Source organism: Cynocephalus volans, chromosome 1, assembly GCF_027409185.1.
Source record: "Cynocephalus volans isolate mCynVol1 chromosome 1, mCynVol1.pri, whole genome shotgun sequence".
Classification (NCBI taxonomy): Eukaryota; Metazoa; Chordata; class Mammalia; order Dermoptera; family Cynocephalidae; genus Cynocephalus; species Cynocephalus volans.
The window spans coordinates 36,154,396-36,161,319 of record NC_084460.1 but is presented as its reverse complement, the minus strand read 5'-3'; positions in this window follow the sequence as shown (position 1 = coordinate 36,161,319).

The following is a 6,924-nucleotide window of genomic DNA, read 5'->3' as shown; positions in this document are numbered from 1 at the left end:
GCTCAGAGAGGTTATGCAACTTGTCCAAGGTCATGCGTAGATTTTTTTTTTTTTTTTACAATGAACGATGTATTACATTTAAAATCAAAATCAGAAAAGTGATAAAACTAAATAAAAAATAGAACAAAATGCGTCTGCTTGAAATTGCCTAGCACAATTCCTGGCACATAGTAGGTCTCTCTCTCTCGCTCTACATACATACATACATACATATATATATATTCCGCCCCCCCCCCCCCAGATGTGGGAGACGAACCTCCCTCTGAGCACAGAAAACCACAGCCAGACTGAGGAAAAAAAATCAAAGTACTGTGAGACTCCTGCCTGACAGACTAGGGAAGCAGAAAAGTAGCCTTCAGTCCTGGAATCCCAGAATAGTCCTGTTTGTTGACCTCAAATATTTGAGAGAAAATCTCTCCCCACCTTGGGCTCTGGGTAAAGCACTTATCTGGGGAAGAGAGGATATAGAAGGTATGTTGTCAGATTCCATTGCTAATATCCAGCTATGAATTCCCTCCATCTTGTTTTAATAACCAGGAATAGAATTTTAAAAACCGTCTTTGGAAGATAAGCTTTCCTCTTTCTCAGCTTAATGGGTGCAGGCTACTGGTGAATGCAAAGGCTTTGCCTGTTTATTCTTGGTGTGAGCCCTGGAATGGCAGGTGTACAGTGACCCTGTGGAAAAGCAAGGATCCCCATGAGTCTCTGCAACTGCTATGCACAGTCACTGTGATAGGCTGAATTACCTCAGTCCCTGCAATGCAGCACTCCAGATCTGACTTCTGCCACCCTGTCACACTTATCTATCTCCCCCATAGGCATCCATGGCTAAAACCCTTATGCCAGAAAATCCCTTGTCTTCTGAATATTTGGAGTTCTCTCATGCGTCAGTGCCCTCTGTCTTTCCCTCTTGTCCATCTGGTGAAATCCCCACTCTTAAAGATATAACTCAAAAGTCACCTTCTCTGTGAAGCCTTCCTGATTGCTCTCCTACCAGGTAGAGAGAGCATTATCCCCCCTTTGAGTTTTCACAACATTATGTGGGGATTGCATCACATAGAGCATAGTGGTTAACAGAATGAGTTTTGTGGTGAGCTGAGGCTCACATCCAGCTCCACCACTTGCTAGCACTATGCAGATGAGCAAATTATTTAACCTGCCTAAGTCTTAGCTTCCTCAGGTAGAAAATGAGGAATAGTAATAGTAGTCCTTATCCCCCGGGGCTATTGTGAGGATTAAAAGAAATAGTGCATTTAAAGCACTTAGCACAATGTCTGCTACACAGAGTATGCTCTCGGTAACCATTACCTATTATAATATTATATTATAATCGTTTATGTGCCACCCATCTTTCCTCCATGTTCCCAATTATGAACTCCTCAGGAGTTGGGCCATGTTTTATTTTTTTCGTGTCCTGTATCTAGCATTCAGCACAGGAATTGTTATAAATAGGTGCTCAGTTAAAACTTTTAACACTTTTTAAAATTTCTTTGTCCTCTGCTTTGTTACAAAATTTGTGGAGGAAGAGGTAGAAAGGATGGTGAGAGAGAAGGTTGGTAGAAACAAGAAGAGCCAGGTTGATTTTTGGAGGTGTAAAAGCGCTGTGTTCACTGGTTAGGGGGGAAATGCTCTAGACCTGGGTGGAGTAGCAGAGCTTAGGGTGGGGAGGCCAGGGCAGAAACAGCAGCAGAGAGGGGGCGGTCCTGTGAAATCTCTTCTGGGTTTCTGTAGGAAAGTGGGGCATCCAGGGGCCTTGGTGCCCATAAGTTGGGGTGGAGGTTTGAACAGTGTTGAAAACCAATATCCTCTAGGATTTCAATTTTTCTCTGCCAGGGAAGCAAGGACTGTTAGATTTATTCCATCCCTACAGCCAAGGTGACCAACTTGTCCTGGTTTGCCTGGGACTTTCCCACTTTTAGCACTGAAAGTTCTATATCCCAGGACAACTTATCACAGGCAGCCTAGGATGGTTGGTCATCCAATGTATAGCTGTATGTGGGATTAGAAGTGCAGGAGACAGCAAATTTACTAGGATCCAGGGAGACAGAGCACAGATTTCCTGAATCTTAGCAGGAAACCAGGGAGATAGGTGACAGGGGTCTCATGGTATTGTCTTCCAAAGTATAGAACCTTATACTTTTCAGAGAATTTTCCCACCTTTTGCCTCATTTGATCCTAACAGATTTTTAATTATAAAAACATTATGTATATATGTACATATTTATGCAAACATATGCAAATATTATATATTTATTAAGTATTAAAGGATATACATATTTATACTTGATTACCTAGAGATTTGTATTTACATTTCTTTTCCCACCACCAAGCCAATAAGACTGCCACAAAAATGGCATTTAAGTGTCTAAAACTGGTAAAGAAAAAACTGGTTTCCAACTAGAAGCCAGCCATGATCAATCGATAGAGGCTGTCTATAGTCCTGTGTAGAAATGTTGTAAGGCTGTCTCTGAACTTGGTGATGTGGGAGCCACAGTTGATTAGTGATGTCTGTCATGGGTCTAGGAGAGAAAAGTGGCAGTGGGGATACTACATATTTGGTATCCCTGGCCTGATGACTGAACACACACTTTCATTGCTTTTCCCCATATCTTTAACCAACTTTATTCCAAAGTGGACCATGCCTTCTGGTCAGATCTTTTGATCTCATTCAGAAGTGTGGACAATTCTATTTTCCCTGAAAAACTTTATCCTAAGTCACAATTCTCTGCTTTCTCACTTTCTTTTTTCCTATAAATGAACACACTACATCTCTATTTTCTTTTAGTAGTTGGAGCATACTAACTGATCTTTTCCTTATAGTCTTGGCTGATTGGCTTCCACAGACCCTTGCTGTGATGTGTTCAGAAATTGAGAGATATTGTTAGTGTGGCCATGCTTCCTTCTCAAACTGTTCGAGGCAGTAGCTGTTTCTCCCAATAAAAATTCAAATTGACTTTACCCAACTACTGGTTCATTTTAACTCAACAAATATTTATTAGTCTTTTTTTTTTGTGCTCTGTGCACTTTATCTCTACTTTGGCCATCTTTTCTTGTTTTCTGTTGCTTTAAAATATCCTCCTGAAGATTTTCGCTCCTGGTCATGATAGAATTGAATTTACCCTCTGGCCTTAAATAATTAAACATTCGAACCAATCCAAAGTTTTCAGACTCTTTTTTTTTTTGGCAGCCGGCCTGTATAGGGATCTGTATCCTTGACGGTGGTGTTGTCAACACAGCTCTCTAACCGAATGAGTTAACTGGCCAGCCCTAAGTTTTTTATTTTATTTTTTTATTTTTAAGACTTTGGATGTCAGAGAGGCAGGACAGTATCCCTTATGGAAGGGAAGTAGATGATATGAGCCTTATGATTGCTCCAGCTCATTTCCTGGGAGGGGTTCCAAGCTAGTGCAGAGAAGAAAAATCCAAATAGACCACTGATCTCACTGAGCTGAGAAGGAGTTCACTTTTCAGAGGCCAAGTTTGCTAGAATTTTCAGGGAGAAAATAACAGAAAGAAGAGAGGGAGAGAGCAAAAGAGCAACAGAGGTAGAGAGTGAGAAATCCTGACTGCTGAAGGATTCTCTTGACTCTTTGATTTCTTAATGATCTGCAAATATGTATGAGGAAACTACCTGAGGCTGGGGAAAGAACCATGGGAAAGGAATAAGTGTAATAATGGTCTTAGGTCATACAGGATGGAAATAGTTTGTGCTTCCATCAGCCATAGTGAAAAGAATTCCTAATATACAGAACACAGAATTCTCAAAAGGGTATTGCCACATTAGTCCTAGACTAAAGGCTGCCCTAGATTTATGCTGATGGTTTAAAAGGAAGCTATAAAAGGATCAAACTTATTCCAAGTAATTTAACTGTGATCCCATACACAGCCCAAACGTAAATATAATGAAATCCAGCACCCAACCACGCAAAACCTAAAATGTCCAGCATCTGATAAACATTTCCAAACATGTAAAGATGCAGAAAAATATGACCCATAATGAGGAGAAAAATCAATCATCAGAAGCAGACCCAGAAATGACAGAGTTGATGAAACTAGCAGACAAGGATGTCCAAAGCGCTGTTATAAATATACTCCATGTGCTCAAGAAGGTATAGGAAGACATAAACATGATGAGAAGAGAAATAGAAGATATCAAACTTTTAGGAATATAAAATATGATATCTGAAATGAAAAATACACTATGAGATTAATAGACTAACAAGATTAGATACCACAGTAAAGTAAGTTAACTTGAATATGTAGCAATAGAAATAGCCAAATGAAACAGAGAGAAAGAAAAAATATAAAAAAGAACAGATAATTAGTGACTCGTGGGGAAACAAAAACCAGTCTAACATATGTGTGCACAATTCCATGTGTATCCTTGGAATCCCAGAAAAAAAAAAAAAAGAAGAGAGCATGGATGGAAAAATAGTTGAAAAATAATGGCCAACATTTCCCCAAATTTGATAAAAAATATAAGTCCCATATCTGAAACACTCAACATACTCCAAGCAGAAAGACCATGAAGCAAGACACACTAAGGCACAATATAAACAAATTGCTGAAAACCAGTGATGAAGAGCAAAATCTTAAAAACTTGAGGAAATAAAGATGCAGTATATATAGAGGAACAAACTTAAGAATTACAGCAGAATTCTTGTTAGAAATCATGTAAGCTAAAAGAGAGTGGAATGATATCTTTAAAGTGCTTAAAGGAAAAACAAAAATTATAAACCTAGAATTCTATACCCAGCAAAAATATCTAGTGAAAATGGAAATGAAATAAAGACTTTTTTTTCAGGCAAACCAAAGCTGAGAGATTTTATAACCATCAGAGCTCTACCAAAAAAATTTAAAAAAGGAAGTTCATCAGAAAGAAGTAAAATTATAGATGAAAATTTGGATCTACACAGAAATAAAGAGGACTGGAAAGGGCAAACATGACTTTCTTCTAGTTAAAAAAATTCTCTAGAAAATAATTGACTTCTCAAAAATAATAGCAATGCATTGTGTGGTTCATAATAAATATACAAGTAAAATTAGGACAAAAAGAGCCCAAAAGATGAAATAGAAAATGAAAGTGGGGAAATGAAAACTGTTGTAAGGTTTTAAAAATATACATGAAGTTGTATAATATTATTTGAAAGTATACCATGATGATTTAGAGATGTTTATTTTAAACCTTAGAGCAATCACTAAAAGAAAAAAATATCCAACAAAACAAAGTGGTTTAGCTTATAAGCCAATAGTAAACATAAAACAAAATGATAAAAAATACTTAGTGCAAAAGAAGGCAGAAAAAGAGGAAAAGCGGAACAAAGAACAGATGGGACAAATAAAAAACATAGCAATATGGCAGATTTAAATAAAATTATGTTGATAATATCATTAAGTGTCAATGCTCTGAACACTCCAATTAAAAGGCAGAGATTATTAGATTGACTAAAGAGTAAGATGACTCAACAATATGCCCTCTACAAGAAACCCGTTTCACATATAAAGAAACAGATAAGTTAAAAGTAAAAGGATGAAAGAAGAAATTTCATGTAAATAGCAATTAGAAGAAAGGTGAGTAGTTATTACAATGTCCACAAAGTAGATTTCAGAGCAAAGAACATGTCTTAGTCCACTTGGGCTGTTATAACAAGTTACCATAAACTAGGTAGCTTGTAAACAACAGAAATTTATTTCTCACAGTTCTGGAGGCTGGGGAGTCCAAGATCAAGGCACTGGCAGATTCAGGGTCTAGTGAGGGTTTGTATCCTCATTCTTAGATGGTGCCTCCTCACTGTGTCTTCATGTAGTAGAAGGGGTGATGAGCTCCCTTGAGCCTCTTTTATAAGGGCACTAATCTCATTCATGACAGCTCTACCCTCATGACCTAGTCACCATCCAAAAGGCCCCATCTTCTAATACTATCACTTTGGGGGTTAAAATTTCAACATGTGAGTTTTTGGGGAATTCACAGCATTTAGACCATAGCAGAATATTAGCAGAGAAAAGGAAGTCATTCAATAACAACAAAAAAGTCCATTATTTAAGAGGACCTAAATGTGTATGCACTTAATAATAGATCTTCAAAATATTTAAAGCAAACAATAGAATTGGAAAAAGAAATAGGAAAATCCACAGTCATAGTTGGAGATTTTAACATTCTTCTCTCAATAACTGATTAAACAAATAGACAGAAAGTCAATAAGATATAGAAGCTTAACATAACAACCAACTTTACCTAATTGATATTTATTAAACACAACACTTAAAACCAAAAGAATACCACATTCTTTTTAAGTGTACACAGAATAGTCACCAAGATAAACCATATTTTGGGTGATAAAACTATTTTTAATTAATTTAATAGAATTGAAATTATATAAACTATGTTCTTTGACAATGAGATTAAACTAGAAATCAGTAAGAGAAAGATATCCAGAAAATCCCCAAATATTTGGAAATTAAACAATACACTTCAAAATAACCCATAAGTCAAAGAAGAGATAAAAAAATATTTTAAACTGAATAAAAATGAAAACACAAAACATCAGACTTGTGGGATGGAGCTAAAGCAGTGCTTACAGGGAAACTTATAGCATAAAACCCTTATACTAGAAAAGAAGAACATTCTCAGCCTTCCACTACAAGAAAAAGTAAATTAAAGTAATTACTTTGATTACCCAAATTAATGAGAAGGAAGGAAATAATAGATATAAGAGGAGAAATCAATGAAATAGTCAACAAAAAAATAGAAAAAAATCAATGAAATAAAAAATTGATTCTTTGACTACACTAAGATTAATAGACCTTTAGACAGACTGACCAAGAATGAAAAAAGGGGACATTCTACAGACCTTAAAATGATAATAGGAGAATGCTGTAATTACATGCCAATAAATTATACAACTTAGAAGAAACAGACTACTT